Below are 16,552 nucleotides of genomic sequence, written 5' to 3'. Positions count from 1 at the left end.
TGCTCCTAATTTATAAATAAATTCATGAAACTGTCCCCATGTACTTGGACGAATTTTATAATTGTGATGATATTCTATTTTTTTATATCAACCTCCACATAAAATCTCATTATGTACTTCAAACATGAATTTTTCCCGATTGTGTCATGAAGAATGTTAGAATGGATATATACCATGTAAAAATGTGAATATAAAGGCAGCACTCTAATGATTCTCCTTGAAAATAAATAAAATTAAGTGGTCATAGGGTATGTAAATCTCATGCGATGTTTTTTGTTTTACCATATTGTATCAAGCCCAATTGCAGATTTTGTGATTTTGTGCTCCAAACAATTGTAAGTTTACTGCCACTTTCTTTCACATTTTCCGGAAAGGGATTGGGCATAATAGTACAGTAATTGCTCCTATGAAAATAAATACCGGAAATAGTGTCTTCTAAAGATCTCTCGTATCCGTTAGAAAAAAATCTGAATTTACAGCATTTCGAATGATTCCTTGAAAACATTCCAATATATCATGGTCTTTCGTAAACGAAGGTTTATGCATTTTAATGGGCTGGTTAGCTGAACACAATTTTTTTTTTTAATATTTCAACAAGAAGAGAAAACATTAAGAGTCAATTTATTATACATAGGAGAAGAAGGGAGAGTAAATAACAAGTAAATGAATAATTAATATGCATATTTTGTTTAATGAATTAATATAAATGAAAATAAATATAGTAATAATTAACCAATAATGAGTCAATACATAAATACATAAATTAAGCAAGTTGAACGCCTCTTGCAGTATGTAACCTGTCTCGCAGAAGAGCAGACTTAAAACTCTTCAAAATGAATTATAAAAAAAAAAACACGAGTTGATGATAAGAAACTAAGTTTGTTGACCTAAAATGACCTTTGACCTTCGCTTATAGTGACCTGAAATTGTATTCATCGATTTTTGATACTTGATAATGCTAATTATGTAAGTTTTATGCAATAAGGAATTAAACTTTCAATACTATCTTGAAAATTCAAATCACAATCTTGGTTAAGTGCCTCGAGTTGATGCCAAAACATGGTCATAGTTCATTAACCCTAAATAGACTTTTACTTTGATCATGTGACCTGAAAGTCATGTCAAATAATATTGATTACCAAGTATCATGAAATAGATTCATATACTTCCATAATTATGATGACATTCCGAAACTTAACATTGGTTAAGATTCCATTGTTGACAGCAACGCCGCGACGTCGCGAAACCGTCGTCAACATGCCACCACCGCGGATAAGCGGAACCCATGTCTCACTTTTGCAATGTCGGCGAGAAAATAAAAATCATCAATCAATATAATTGATAATAGCTGAATAAGTTAAGATAAATGAATCTTAGAATCGGATATTTACTAGATATTGAAAAATAGATGAGAAAGTGTATACAAGAATGACAAATAACTTGCAGCGGAGGGAAGTTTAAACCATCTCTTCTCTTTTTTTTTTTTTGCTATCATTTTAATAATCTGGGGGAAACAAAGGAAAAACCAATATCATTCGGATTGAATGTTGAGCTATCGCTTCGATAGAAATAGTAATCATCTAAACTGATTATCCTTAAATCCCTGAAACCCGCTGCGGGCACTCCTCACATGATTGCTACTGGGACCAAGCGGGCGCGCTAGGGGAAAGATAAAATTCAATTCATTTCCATGGAATGAGGGAGGGGATGATAGGATTTAGCCACATATCTGTGCCGATTGGTTTTGATACCCTCTACAATACCTGTTGTTTACAATTCCAAAATTATTTGTCGTCATCCGCTTTTTGTTTTCCCTTTATCTTCCAGCGATGGTTGCTCGAGCGGTGCCAGATGGCGCTGTATTATTGGGGAGGATCAGCGCCTGTTTTCTTTGACGCGCTCACACCTTTATAAGGGTTTAGTGAGAGGTGGATTTACTTTGATCTGGTGGCGAGCTCCCTGTCACGCCCCGCATCTCAGGGAGGGATGGAGGTGGGTGGCAGGCCCTGCATGGCGGCTCAGGTGTGAATACAACGGTCAATGACCCTTTGGCTAAGACGGTAGGTGGTGTGAACGCTGGCGGCCTTCCTAAGAACAAAGGACACCATGATACATGTACCACAAAAACTGGGGACGGGGGGGGGGGGGACGCATCGATGTAAGGGGAATGGTATCGATAATGAATTTTGACCGAAGGTCTCTAACCTCCTCACTCACTGATGCCGAGTACGAATCAAATAATATTCATCGCTTTATGAAAGAAAACATTATTGATACCTGTGAATGCTGGGCCAGGAATTTACCGGTGAAAGGGTTTGGAAAAATCAGCTACAATCGGCGTCAAGTTCTTTTTTATTGCATTATTTTGTTTTTGAAACCAGGGTTCTATATAAAATGCAAATAGAGGCACCGTCATGACTTTCGGCAGTTCGGGAGACGTTTAATATGAATCGGAACAGCATCCTCGAAAAAATGCAAGAGAGCGTAGCGACCAAGCAAGAAAAAATGCTAGAAAGTTCTTATTTTGAACTCGCAACACGGTATGCAATAGGGCATTGTATAATTTTATCACAATAAACTTGGCGGTTGTATAACCCCTGGTACACACATTCCAGTCATAAGGTGATTGTATTTGGGGGAGCATATAGCGACCGGGTGATGTCTTCTCAAACATTCACCGATTTTTTTAATTACTTTCTGGTATTTTACAACAAACTTTTCGTCAGGATGAACTTCCCTTTTTTATGGTGGCCCTGAAGGGACATCGCAAATAGACCAAATCGCGAATATTCACGACGAAATTCACGACGTCGCCAATTTCGTCGTCAATTTGAATATTCACGACGAAATTCACGATGTCGTGAATATCGTCGTCAATATTCGAATCGGCGACGTCGTGAATTTCGTCGTCAATTTCGTCGTGAATATTCAAATTGACGACGAAATTCACGACGAAATTGGCGACGTCGTGAATTTCGTCGCCAATTTCGTCGTGAATATTCGCGATTTGGTCTATTTGCGATGTCCCTTCAGGTCCATCATACTTTTTAGCTCCCTTAAAACTCGATAACATGATTAGATAACGTTTATTCTTTCAATTTTATATTTGGTGTCCGGGTACATTTTCGTCTCTAGACTGGCAAGGAAACATTCCTCAAAACTCTGACAAATTCGGAAAATGAAGTAAAGGAATGAGTAAGAATGAAAACTGTCGGGGCAGGAATGAACGTCATCAAGAAATTGATGAAAGAAATTCTAGACAGGCGCGATATTACACAAATATCGCTTATGAAATAGTTTCGTTGATCAAACAAGATTGTATTCAATCAATATTTAGTGAAGTTAACGCTTCAGTCCTTACTGATATGTTGGCTCACGCTGCTGGGTGGCATTTGAAAATGTTGAAAATGCGAACAACCTTTTTTGCTTATCATTTCAAACTGATTGGAGTAGATTTCCTGTTTGAAAGTAGTCAGACATATAATGATTTAATAAAATAATTATATGAAGTATCATCACATTAGGAACTCATTGATTTACGAAGAGGTTACTAAGGTTAAAGCTCAAGTCCTCCCAAGCAACAAGTTCATTCGAAGGAATAGATGGAAAATCAGTCAAGCACAAAACATAATATTAAAAAAAAAAACATTTGTTTCTTGTTTTACTCGTGAACACGAGATTTATAATACATCCAGATCAGCTGTAAATAGTGACCAGCTTAAAAGTTGATGTATTTCGAATCATAAGGATAAACTTTTGAATAAAAAAAATGAATTCAAATCTTCTAGCATTGAATTCAAATCTACAAGGGATAGAATGATGTAAGTCTTGATATTATGTTCGGCTGCTAAATAATCATAGCCACTCTATTTATTCAGTGTTAAATCCTTGAAATTTAGAGTGTACACCAAAAGGTTATGTGCACATTCTGACCTATATGACATGAATGAAAATGAATGAGCCACTGATGTCATAAACGCTCGACTTTTTTTTTCTTATGTCGTATTTTATTATATCAAACATTCCCATTGCATAATTAAAGCTCAAATATTCACATTTGAATGATAAATGCCAATAGAAGCAACAACTCGATTGAAGAGAACGATGACCGATGTATCATCTTCTCTATGTAGTGTTATTTTTTGTCTGTGCATCAGACACCTCGTTCCGTAGCTCTGTTTTCTTTTCCTCGTCATCTTTTCCTTTGCCCATCTTTCAGTCAGTGTCATCACCTTCCGCTTTCCCTTTTCCATTATAAACATCAAGATACACGTAACCATCTATGTGCTTAATAACTATCATTTTTTCTTCGAAAAATTGTGCATTTTTCCCCTCACTTTGTCAGGAGTAAACGTTAGATTGAATTTGGAGTTGGAAAGTGTCTCTTTTCAGGTAGATGGGTCACTCATTATCAATTCTCAATCACAAATTCCCTCTGTATATTTTCATAAATATCCGTGTTTATTTTTTAAGAAATATGCTGCTTCAATCGAATCTTTTAGATTTCGCTTATCATTTCAAATTCCGTATCCCATCATGCATTGCTGTGTTAGAAGATGAAGTGTGATTGGCAGAATAACGACAATCCATGTAGATGCAAGCAATGGGATAGAATGATGTAAGTACGTGCTAAGGATTATGGGTTAGTCACGTGATCAGCGGTCACGACATGTTGATTGGGCAATCGTGATAAATCGATGATCTGACAAGCGTAACAATCTGTTTATAAACATACGGGTGGGCCCAAGTATATGTCCTTTACATTTGTTAAATCGTTTTCAGAGCTAGTTTTAACATCCAGACTATACGATAAGACCTATCTATCCTAAGCAAAGCCTATTGTGTATTTCTGTTTTTTTCGAAAAGATAAATCATGTTGTGTCATCGCAAACTTTACCAAACTTTATCAGACAAACTACAAATTAGTTTGAAGTAAAAGTGACAAGAAGTGACAAGTTTACGTACTTTTGAATGCATACTGATCTGCAATAGAAATCATTTCATAGTTGCAACTTTATTTATCTTTTTTTTTTGCGAAACCGACTCCAGACCAAAAGATATTACAGACCATCGGTCGATTCGAAATCGGTATGGCAACCTGCAGTCATAGCCGTCTTTCAGACTGGTGTGATATTCGGTAAAGGTGTAAAGCTGAATCTATAGTCCTATAATCCAGAGAAACATATCTAAAACAAGATCTCTGTCTGATTGACCCCGACTCCCCCTCCCCCTTCCGCCCCTCCTCGCCTCATTGACTACTGCCATTACTAGCCGTCATTCCAGCACTATCGCTTGGCCTGTCCATATAAACCATACGTCCATTTGGAGCAAGATATGATGATACAAGTTGATTCTATTACGTCAATGAAAAGAAATGTTAGGAGTGATAGAGAAGATGGAGGAAAGATCAGCTAATATGGACGAGACGATTATGACAAGCCGACCTCACACCCTTTTCATCCAAGGATTACGATTATTCTCTGTCAACCAATCACGATAGACATCAACCATATGATTTCAGTTACCATACCTCCAAAAAGTCGGTAAAAAAATGTTCATAATTATCCTCCAACTGATATCAGTATTTCAAACTACCTTTCATCTAAGGCCGATTTCTCTGGTCAATTTACTCAAGCATAGTAAACAGATTGATAACATAAGTATAGGTCTCTATTCTCATTGTGCATGTCTCTATCTTTAAAAGTCAGCAAGCATCGCACTACCATATAGATGTACGTGCCAAGCTCATTCAATTCAGTCTAAAACCAATAAATATTATTAACACCTCATTATGATTTTAAAAATTTATCTTGTATTGTTTTGAAGAAAAAACAATATCCATCAAAGCTCAAACATCAAACAAAACATATGATGAAATTTCATCAAAATCTGAATTATAAATAAGAAAGTTCATATTTTTTTCATAGGGCCGATGAGTGACGTCATCAGTTGCTTAATTGGCATACCACTTGTAAACAGGCCGATACTTTAGCATCTGACATGTCTGAGGGCATTGGGTTTAAACTCGTTTAGGGGATGGAATGAACAGCTCGTGAAATACTTGAATTGGATATTATTTTGACCAATGAAAAGCGAATTAATGAATATTTTCGAAAAACCTGTGGTCATGCGTGTATGCCCCCCCCTACCCCGGTAGAAAAACGAACAAAATTCTGACTAAGCACTCCTTCTCTGACCTTCAGTCTCATAGAGCCAATAAATATTACTCCGAAATGGACTTGAATTGACATGAAGCATAAATTGAAGTAACCCTCCTTTAATCTTATTTTATCGATGTGGTTTACGGTCGAACTATTAAATTTTGATAGGGCTCTTTATATCGCTATGCTAGGTTGGGTTTTTGGTTTAGCCCAGTTGGAAATAGTTATTGTGCCCGATGGTGGGATCTAATTTATTGGTCGGAGCTGAGTTGGGTGTATAGGTCTACGCTCTTAAAGGGGAATCCAACCCAAATAAAAACTTGTTTTTATAAGGAAAAGAAAAATCAGACAAGGTGATAGGTGAAAGTTTGAACAATATTGGACAAACAACAAGAAAGTTATGAATTTTTAAAAGTTGTAAATATTGGTAATCACTGTATCCATGGAGACTTCAAATTGGCCGCATATGGGTGTCATAGTGATGTAAGGCAAGGACTACTCTTCCATGTACTCCAATACATATAATGGCTAAAATTTCATTTTCCCCAAAAGTTTTAATTTCAAATTGTATTTTTCTTTCATGAGGACATAAAACAATATACTACCTGGGCTATATTTAGATTACTGCCCCAGGGGAATGGGTACTTAGGAGAAAACCACAAATCCCTGATAATAAAGTACATGGCCTATGGGAAAGTTGTCCTTGCCCCTTGTCATAATTTACTTACTCAGTTGCCAATTTGAAATCTACATAGTATTAGTGATCTCTATGTTAAAGCAGCTATAACTTTCTTATTGCTTGTCCGATTTCTTTCAAACTTTCACCATTCTGTTTAATTTATTTTTCTCCTTCCCAACACAACAATTTATGGCCAAGGCTGGATTCCCCTTTAAAGTGATTGGTTAACATTGGTTTGACTTTTAGAAAATCTGAGCTAGGAGGTCACACTTGTCACCTGTGTCTGTGATATGTTACAAAAATGAAGCCCAGAAAAAATTGCGTTCGAAAATAATTATTTAGTGCTTCAAAAATTGAAATATAAAGTGACCGAAAACACCATCTTAATTTCATCCCATACACTTATGTGCACTATTTGGCGTCTATAAGACGCCTATTTACAAAATCAGGGTTTGCCTTGTAGTTTTAGCTTTTCATTCTCAATAATGGTTGTTTTCAGGGTTTATTAGTTCTAATACATGCACTTGTACACATGTTTCATCTTGGTTTGAGAATTTTTTAAATCGGCTGCTCACAAAGTTAAACAATACCTTTAAAGCTAAATGAACGTATAGTTGCAGTAAAACACTAATTTCGTGAGAAAGTCTGTAAAACCAAGGTAAAGTATGTATATATCATCGTGGATCTAGATCTGGTACAGTTACATAAACTGAACTTTGTGAAATCATAAAATCTAGCTAAAAAACGATCACACTGAAGATCGCCAACACAGATAGGCACACGTGGGACAGTGTAATATTATTGCTGGAATAAAGACCCGACGGAAGTGACCGAATCCGCGCTTATTTTGCTTATTTCTCAGCAATTACACAATTTCTTCCAGAATCCTTTGGCACATATTTTTTATTCATACAAACAGACACTTTGGTGATCATTTTATTATATCAAATTCTGTAAAAAGTCATTTTGAGATCGTTCCCACAACTGGAATTTATGTTGGGCAACATACTGTCCACACAACAATTGGTTAAAAAAATTCATCCAACTCTTGGTAATTGTCAACCAATACCGTGTAGTTTTCATCCAAATCACACATTATTGGTTTAAAACTACCCAGAAATGGATAAAGCTTTAACCAGTTGTTGTGTGGACAGTATGTTGCCCAACATTTTTAAAAGTGTAGGCCCTACATGTTTGTAAATGGGAGATAGAAAACTTGTAGGCCTACTTGATATCAAATTTAGATCGATTCATTTACAGTAAAGCTCAAACTTAGTTCTAGAGATTTTAATCAAATTCTGTAGAGCAAATACAATAAAAAACAATTGATAATTTCAACAAAAAATAATAATACAAATTAGGAGCACATTTGCGATGATCCAATATTGCATTCGATTGATATGCTACCACATTTGATTAATTGGTGAAACAGAAGAAGACGGATACAAGATCATCCAATGCATTGATAAATTCGTGTGAGTTAAAAATTTTAACAAATATATTGACCGGTACAACCTGACCACAGAGGTAGGGGCTGGTAGGCCCATCATCCACAAAATTGATATCGAATACCATTCAGAAGTAGGCTATATGCCCAAAATTTATAAGCCGCCCCCCCCCCCCCATGACCCCTTCAGAGGAACACGGAAGGTGGGGGTGAGATCATAAATTTGAAGAGATTCTTTAAAGGTCAAGTCCACTCCAGAAAAAAATGTTGATTTGAATCAATATAGAAAAATCAGACAAGCATGAAAAGGAAAATTTCATCAAAATCGGATGTAAATTAAGAAAGTTGAGACTGACATCTCAAAGTTCTGTTTATTTGTCACAAAATGAATATATGCACAATCTAGTCACATGTAACTTTATACGATGTCCCTCACTTACTATTTCTTTTGCTTTTTTATTGTTTGAATTATACAATATTTCAATATCTACAGATTAGACAATAAGGACCAACTTGACTGAACCATAAAATACTAAGCAATGGTAATTCCACATGTTCAGGGAAAAATAAAACTTTGCTTCACAGGACAATGAGGAGAAAATAGGAATATTTCATAGAATAAGATACAAAAGAAATAGTGACTGAGTGATGTCATCAGTCCCCTCATTCGCATACCGACTGGGATGTGCCTAATACTGTTATATATAATTAAGAGAAACTTTAAAATGTCATAACTTTCTTATTTTACATCTGATTTTGATAAAATTTTCAGTGTTATGCTTGTTGGAATTTTTCTCTTTTTATTCATATCAACGTTTTGGTTGGGGTTGACTTGTCCTTTAAAGAGTAATAAACTGGCCACACTTCCATTACCCGATCCCACCCACTGCTTGAAGCTCTTTTACTGTAGACAGGTCGCGATACTTCTAGCAAGAAACCAAAAATGACACATTCTTTCCATAAAATATTGGGGTCGCGCAGTATGTTTGACATTTATAAAGCAATAGCTTGCACGCACCTTTTGTTTTCAATATGAGGATGAAAATTTAAAGATTTATGTAATTTTAAATATCAAGGGTAAAATGCAGAAAAGTTTTATTAAAGTGACTGTTAGGAAGGTCTGGGCATAGCGTATTATAGAAAAAAAAGTGTTTTGTTAAAATATTTAGGGGTTGATATTAATATTTCGCCATTCATTTTACCACATGCATTTAGCGTCATTTAAGTTTGACCTATGTAGGCCTAAATGAATAGTCGAATCACTGAATAATTTGTGATGACATGAACAACAATCGCAAACCATAAGAAATTATAACTGCAGCATATTAGGATGATAAAATCTCTAAAATGCAGGTTGTGTTGCTACAGATCGATTATCCTTGTGCAAATTCAGCCATCTTGATAAAAATGACATAATCGACATTTGTCGATATTTGTGAAATTACTGTTATCATTTAAATGCAGGATGTTGCTACTCACTCCATTTTAATTTGTTTGTCTCTAGTTAAATCATGTCCTCATCATGATAAATAGTGTGATTACATGGAGATGATTAAGAAACAATCATTACCAAGGGAATATCAAGCCCCTACTGGAAAGAACACAGTGTTCTACAGTATGTGCCACAGTGTGTACAAAGTGTGGAACACAAACATGTAATCACCTTCACACTGTTCAATTTGTGCATTTCAACAGTGTGAATCACATAGGCCTACCTATTCACATAGGCGACCATTTGAACAGTCACGCTGTCGAGGTGTCCACAGTGTGAAGATATCATCACACTGTTGAATTTGACCGTTTTAACAGTGTGAATAATATTTTCACATAGTCCACTATGTGAACACACTGTGATCACACTGTATGACACTGTGATCTTTCCAGCATTGTCTTTTTCTTGAGCACTGTGTAGAGGGTGACCACACACTCCGTTCTAACTCAAGGTCTTCACTTTTAGTCCACCAACTCACATTTTTTTACTGTTTGTTTCAATGGTATTTCGTACATAAAGATGATTTGTGTTTATTGCACCGGCATCAATACTTCCAGTAGTTCCCCCACCATAATACTCATTCATATATACAAGGTGAAATTTTCTTCGTTAACCCCTCCCCCCCCCCTCCCTCTCTCTCTCTCTCTCTCTCTCTTACCTTATTTTGACATCATCGAATGGGGAAGTGAATTTTGACCTAGATATAATATTGTCTTGACATCAAATTTCAAAACCATAGTAAAGTAAAAATAATGTACATGGTATTGATAACAGTTTCCCCACAAGCTGTTTTTGTAGGAAGATAAGTATACACATAGGTCTATTCTACCTACAGTCTATAAGTACACAAAACAAGTTTAAAAAGGTACTCAACTCTAAAAATAATATGATTTGATCAGATAAAGACCAATCAGACAAACGAAACACTGAAAATTTGATTTATATCGGACAAGGAATGACATTATTTCGGTAAAACAATGCTAACTTCTCTGCATGCATGTCTTCATCAATATTTAATGTGTAAAGTGATGATGTCATATCGTCACTTGTTCTTTTGTATTTTATTATATGAAATCATGTTTATTTAAATTTTATCCTCCAAGAACTAAAACAAATTGGATTGACAACCGATTCAATGCATTAAATTTTCATTGCTGGGACTTACTTTATCATAAGGGAGACATACCATGCCCATATGAAATACTTATGATTTTATCTAATGAAATAAGAAAAAGGAAAATGGGGACATAACATTATTAGCCCACCTAATGAATATTCATGACGACGTGCATATAACTGTTTTCAGCAGATAGGGCCGATTGATAAACCTTAAAATTAATTAACCATGTTAACTTCGTTATTTGTTATCATATTTTGATGAAATTTTCTGCATGTTTGCTTTCCAAATTTCACTATATTTCGTTTTATCTGTCTATGTTCATTTTTAACCCGGAGCACCCTTTCGATATTGAAAAAGAATCAACTGCATAAATTAATTATTGTAAGCGTACACACTTATCACATTATCTTAGCATCTTCATCTGGGTAGGAATAGTTCCTCACTTCTGAAAAGGAGAACCACATCAGTAACAACAAAGATAGACGATCGGATTCATTTTGGGGAAGGGGGAAGCATACAATATGTGCCCCCCCCCCTCCCCCTGTAACTGGACTCACTATGTGTGTAGGCCCTTCTTGCAATCTTGTCTTTGATTTATAGTGGATCCTGCTACTTTTATCAAGACTTACTTCTTTGGGGTGATGACGTACAAAATGGTCTCCACACATGAAAAAAAAATCGTACTTGATTGATTCACATCTGAAAAACCCTGATTAAGTCCGAACTTATTATGAAAAGTAGTAATTGGAAAGCATTTTAGTGGATCACATTGTGCAGAGTACAAGCATACGTTCTGTTCAGAATTAGTTTCTTGGAGAAAATTATTCATATACAATACTCGTTCAATGTAAAATATGATTCATCTGGCATGTCTGGAACCTCTCTAACATAGAATGCCCATAAACTAAGAAAGCATCACAATAAGACTTTTCATGAACATTATCATTGCTATTATACTTATATATTCCACCATCAGTGAATGTTCAAACTTCTCTGATATCTATGTGTGTGCGTGGGGGGGGGGTGGTGTGTGTATGTGTGAAAAATGCTTATTTAATGAAGGTTGCCATCTTTATCCATTGATGCTTTATAATTTAATAACAGCATGTATAATCATTATTTGTTTACCAAAAATAAAATCCTTGAGCGTCATTACACGTAAAAAATAAAAAATAACATAAAAATTAAAAACAAAACTACAACATTCGCGCAGTGCTGTTAAATGGGGGCGCACAAAGGATCGCTTCATCACCACCGGGGCCTCATGAACACGTCCCCCGAAGGCCTATGGTGTAGGCTGGGCGATGGGGAGTATGGGGGCATAGGGCGGCGTGATCAAGGGGAAAACTGGTATGCCGATGGAGCACACCTGGATAATTATGAGACGAAATTGTGCGACCACACAGACAGGCAGCCGAGAGGAGAGGCGATCGGAAGGGTGGAGTAGGGGAAGGGAGGGTAGGGGAAATTGGGGGTGGTGGATGAAAAAAAAAGATTGATATATGAGGGGAAGGCAAGGGGTAAGTTGGGGAAGAGAGATGGGAATAACAATGAGAAATTGAAGAAGATTGAATATTGCCTATATGTAAAAAATGAATAAATTTGAAAGGATAAAATTGAGCGATGCGAGTGATGAGGGTTAAGAAATAACAAATTACTGATTCACTTTTTATCCCTCCCCCCCCCCCATTATGTCTATGCTGATTACACCGAGGGTGGCACACAAATAGAAAAGGGGGACAACAAATCAGAGTTAAACATAATATTCCTCAATAGAGCGAGAGATAAAATAAAGGCAAAGAGACAAACGGACGAGTAGCAGAAACATAAATAAAAAAGAGAAATCAAGAAAGACTCGAGAGAGGGAGACAAGCAATTTAAAGAAAGGAGCAAGAGAGAGAGAGAGAGAGAGAGAAAAGCCCGGAGATGACATGACATAAAAATGAAGCATAAATGGACAAGTCGATGACAGCAACTTTGATCCTTCCTGACAACCTATTTTGTTCGCGCCCCAAATTCACTTTCTCCAGCTTTCGCAAGAAAAAGAACGAAACTAGTCTGCGATCAGGCATATCCCTTATTATCAATAATATTATTGCCGTTAACAAGCGCTTTATCTTCTTGTTTCCTCAATTTAGAATTTCTTTTTGGAAGGATAGTGTCTAATTACTATCGGGAGTCAAGATTTTCCATACTTTGTTTTAAACATGTTTCTATGTTTCATTAAATAAAGATTTGCTGAGGGCTGGCGCAAAAATAAATCGCCTTGAATAGCTCTAGCTGCATGAGCTGGAAAGGCATATCTGTATGCAGGTGATACCGCCAACCCGGCGCCGAAAGGTAAACAAATGGGGGGAGTTCTCCCTCTAGCTTTTCGTCTGAGCTTAACTACTATCGCCCCTGCTCTTACCCGCCACTAAAAACTCGCCCCAAATATATTTCAGTATCCCGCCATGCGTGCGTTACTCATAAAAGTCCATGCGAGAAGGTGAATGAATTGGTTTTATCATGGCATGGTTTTATCCAGATGACATACATGACATAAAGGCAAAGTTTAATGATATCTTTTTTTTCTTACATTACACTAAAATATGAAGAATCAAAAGTGTAGATGGTATTGATTACTGATGTAAGATTATCAGCACTTTATATATAATTCATTTTTTTTTCACAAATTTCGCTGCGTCACAAACATAATTTGGCCAAAAGGGTAGCTGCACATGTGAATCAGCACAATGTGCTACCTCTCCTAAATTTCAATTATTGTAATTAATTTACCACTCTCCTATTATTATACTCGTCAATGTTTAAATATTTGTTTCTTTACACCCCCCCCCCCTCTCGCTCTCTATCATGTCTCCCTCTCACTGTGTTTTAGAAGTGGCTTATACCATGACCCATGGCCCATATGTTATATACTAAGGCAGGATACACTACAAATTCATTGAAATATTCTAATTGTGAAATTGTAACCATTGATATCAATTTTCACATTGGATTTTTTTTACATAATACCGCTTTATGATGTAATTCTTCATTTTATCCGGCAATGAATTCAAACTTTAAATTCAAGTCAGTATGAAATCAATGCAGGCTTTAACATTTTCACAAACTATATTCACACGTTTACCACTATTTTGTTTGTTCACTATTGGTGTTCTCAGTTCTGTTACCAACTGTAAACTATAATAATTTTGGATTATTTCTGTTGGAAATGAATATAAGTACATAATTGTTTGAATTCATATTTGTATCACGACCGCGCCTCACCCCAACAAAAATAAATAAAAGGTAAACAATTGGTTTCATCGAAATATGGCATACTATGTCATTGTTTAATATTCTTCTTTGTATCATTTTGGTCCAGTGTTTCTTTTAGTTACTCACAATTTTATTACGCAACGGATTTTTCTTTTCTAATGAATGTCATAATTCTTTTGTGCAATTTAACCATTATCACACTTGACATGATAAAGATTTTGTAATAACTTGTTCTGACATAATCATCATTTTAAGCGAAAAAAGAGCAGGGTTTTTTTTTTCTTTCTAAAAACCGGTCATGACGTTTGCATGAAATCAATGCCTATGGTACATCTCTCGAATTGTAAAACCAATAAAACACATTATCAATTCCCAAATCGTTTATATTTGTTTCTTTTCTCCTTTTTAAAAATAAAACTTTTGAGTGATTGTTAAAAACATAAAAAGCAGCATATCCCTATCCCATAAAACATATTTAAACAGGATAGAAAAGCAACCAGCACAGAGACTGCTTTACACCGTACCCACCATCTTCTTCAGATACGCTGATACTTCAGAAAGTATCATCGTATGATAGGCCTACCACTGTTTATATCCTTAGAGCATTTTTTACTGGTTCAACCGCATGCTCTACTGAGGATATATCGAATACAATTCAATTACCAATCAAGTTAAACGTACTAGTAAAATATTAAGATTTAGAAATAGCCGCGATGAAAGGGAAAGTTTGAGGCATGGCCGACCTGGTAAAGGCAGATTTCTCGGGAAGGGGGTGACTGTCGTCGTTACGCCGGACGAGGGCGGAATTCCCATTTGTGACACGACTTGCTTGCTGGAAAAGACAATTCAATAATAATACTTCAATGATAATAAAAATAATAATAATGACGATAATAAAGAGTATTTTCAAAGTGTCAAATCCACAATGATTATGTGCTCAAGGCGCTGAGAAAAGGAAATGGAAAGGGAAAAGACAAAGGATAAAAGAAATATCCGGATATCAAGTACGCTTGACAATTTGCGAAAGTTTGGATCTCATTGTATTTGATATCGTTTTATTTCACATTTTATTATTACAATCAACCTTTTTTCATTCATATCACTTTCAATATCCAAACCGAAGATGATCTTTACCAATATATTCACGATTATCATGATTATCAGAAACATATCAATTAAAAAAGTATTAATTGTCTGAAAAATTCCTTTGTTCTCGATTGACTTTGATCAACAAAATGATAAAGGATAATGTTGAATGTTGTTAGATAATTAATCCCAAGGATTTTTTTTATACCTGAAAATTAAATATAATCCAATAGAGGATTCTAAACCTGGTTGCGTTCTTAAGACATGGATAACATTCTTGCTTTAAAAAAAAATAATTTTCATGCATTTTATTTTTTAATGACAAAACTATCGCATCATATTCTTTAACGATTTCCTTATTTTTATGATACGCATACCAATCTAAAACTTCTATGAACATTTTTTAAAATTGAAAAATCGTGTACGCCTGGCGTCCCCCCCCCCCCCCAAAAAAAAGGGGGGAGTTTTGGGATAAGAAAATAAAGCAGGAGGAGTTAAAGTCCAATAATGCAACTTGGAAAGAGAAGACGGAGATGACAAGAATGGGGAAAAAAGAGCGAAACTGGAACAGCCTTTCGCCAAAATAGGATAACAATTAATCTAGTCGACTCCAGCGTCCCAGTGGCTTCCTTGGTTTAGGTGCCAATTAGTGTGTTCTTCTATATAGTTATGGGCTGAATAGTACCCTACTACCCTCCAACCCCCACTCGTTAGTACAAGACCCTTTGGCCTAGATACACAATACCACTGACAGGTGTAGACGTGAATCCCAGCCGTCTTCTGTCGAATCTGTTGGATGTATTTTCTTAAATGAGAAAAATGATGACAGCGTACAACAAACGATTGAAAAAAAATGTAAACAACACGTCGTAAACAACACGTCATCTATAGAGCAGATATGTTGAAATATATACAACAATTATGAAACACTAATGTTGCTGATCAAAACAAATAAAGGAAGAATAATGTGTTACACTTTATTCCTTCTGTTCTCTCTTCGTATCTTCAAGTAGGAACATAATGGATGTGCGTTGTGGTGGTGTGCCCGCCTCATGAACGGATGATCGTGGGGACGATCCAGATCGTATCGTTGGACCTACTAGCCCCCTTTCCTGGTACTCCTCAAATTTGAATGAATAACATAAAACTGTGTTATGCGGGAATCGTAAAGATTCAATGGCTACCCTGTGTAAATATCAAAAAATGAAGAAATTTATGCAATGGAAGAAAATATTTGTACATTTAAATTGAATTGACAATATGAATTACTTTTTTTTTATCTCTAGACAAGACTGTATATATCATT

This window comes from Lytechinus pictus, unplaced genomic scaffold, assembly GCF_037042905.1.
Source record: "Lytechinus pictus isolate F3 Inbred unplaced genomic scaffold, Lp3.0 scaffold_25, whole genome shotgun sequence".
Lineage (NCBI taxonomy): Eukaryota > Metazoa > Echinodermata > Echinoidea > Temnopleuroida > Toxopneustidae > Lytechinus > Lytechinus pictus.
This window is presented reverse-complemented; position numbering follows the sequence as displayed.